This window comes from Arachis ipaensis, chromosome B03 (assembly GCF_000816755.2).
Source record: "Arachis ipaensis cultivar K30076 chromosome B03, Araip1.1, whole genome shotgun sequence".
NCBI lineage: Eukaryota > Viridiplantae > Streptophyta > Magnoliopsida > Fabales > Fabaceae > Arachis > Arachis ipaensis.
Window position 1 is genome coordinate 49166626 of NC_029787.2, and position 2018 is coordinate 49168643.

Genomic DNA, 2018 nt, shown 5'->3' on the forward strand with positions numbered 1-2018 from the left:
TTATCTGAAATTCTCACCAATGAATTATATAAGTATCTCTATCCTAGTTTATGTTTTATTTATCTTTTAATTATTAAAACTCTATATCCATTTGAATCCGCCTAACTGAGATTTACAAGGTGACCATAGCTTGCTTCAAGCCGACAATCTCCGTGGGATCGACCCTTACTCACGTAAGGTTTATTACTTGGACGACCCAGTGCACTTGCTGGTTAGTTGTACAAAGTTGTGAAACAGAATTAAGAACATGAACGTGCGTATTGAGTTTTTAGCGCCGTTACCAAGGAAGGAATGATCACGATTTCGCACACCAGTTGATCAGATCCTCGTGGCTCCATCCATCTCTGATTGTTTTGACCTTGATTCATGGATATTTTGGACATGGAAAGAGTAGCTAAACGTGTAAGGACGTGTAACGTATTTGTGGTACACTTCTAGGGGTAATTTAGACGTGGATGCATGCAAAACACCAATGTGAGACATGGATATTCAATATGAGAGGTGGAGCTTTCCCGCTGAAATTTTGAGCTCAAAGATGAGGGTCGTTCGTAGCCCAAACTAAATGTTCTATATAGACTATTATATATCGTTGGAAAGATCTGGATGTTAGCTTTCTCATGCCACTAAAGCCGCTTTATTCAGACTTTTGTAGCTTATGTTATGCTTGCTTGAACATGAAGAGGTCAGGGTGACAACATCCACAAATTCACTTTGCACTTGTTTTCAATTTTTGGTTCCCTGGGAGGTTGCTTTCTTTTGCTTGGCACTTTCCTTGGTTCTCCTAGGGGATTCTTTGGTTGTCCTTCTCCTTCTTTATTCTTACCTAACATCTTTCAACAATTTTCCAAACATATCAAAGCACAAAGCAACTCTAAAAAACATTGATTAAAAGCATGAGAATCTTAATAAAAATAAGGAAATCACTAACTTAATTGAAAGAAATACTAAAGAAGATAACTAAAGATACTCATGCATTAGTGCCACGTGATGGGAAGGCATGCCACACCCTGATCATCAATAAGTGTGGCGTGCAACGCTCACTGCCTGGCGTTGCACGCCAAGGCCAAATTACTTAGCAAAATGCCACGCCAGAGAAGTCGTTATACACTAATTGAAGATTAAAGAAGATTTATATTTAATTAGATTTGAATTATGTTTTGAAGTTTGTTTTGATTCTGTTTTGAATTTTAAATTAGGAAACTATGTTAATTACTTCTGATTAAGATAAGATTAGGTTTTAGAATTTGAATTAGAAGCCTAGGTATAAATAAGTGAATTACAATTCACAGGAGGATAGGCTGGGGGGATCTTCGGATCCCTCACTTGTCTCTCTTCTTCTTGCTTTCTTTTGTTTTGTTTTTGAATTATCCATGAGTCACTAAACCTTTGTCAAAGGGTTAAGGGCTCTGTTTCTATTTTCCATGAATTATAATCTAAGTTTCCTTCTGTTTTAAAGCTTGCATTGATTTGTTTATGATTGAGTATTTTGTTCTTCATCCCTAAAGGATTAGTAGTGTCGACAGACGTACTAATCCCGTTTTGAATTCGTTTACTGACTCGACAAAGCTTATATTTAAATTATGCTTGAAAAATCTTTCACATAGCTTTATAAATTGACTAGACATAGCGTTTTTATAGTATGCGGCACAATACATAATTTTTTATTACCCTAGTTTTGAATATGTGACATATAATTCAGAATAGGACAATTCTTAAAAATTGTGTTTTCTCATAAGATTCAATTAGACAGGACTAGCTTGGATATGTGAGATATAATCCGACCTAAGGAGCAGTTTTGAATCTTATGAGAAACTGAATTGGTTTTTGCATTTAACCTTTTTAATTAATTGATTGACCAAGACATTGGTTGTTGGTTAATTGAAGAGAAACCAAGAAGCCAAGACAATGGAAGTCAATTAATTAAGATTCGTCGTGAAATTTAAGTATTTATTTTTGTTTTAAAATTTATAGTTTATATTCAATAACATTTCTTATTTATTAGTATATTATTATTGTAT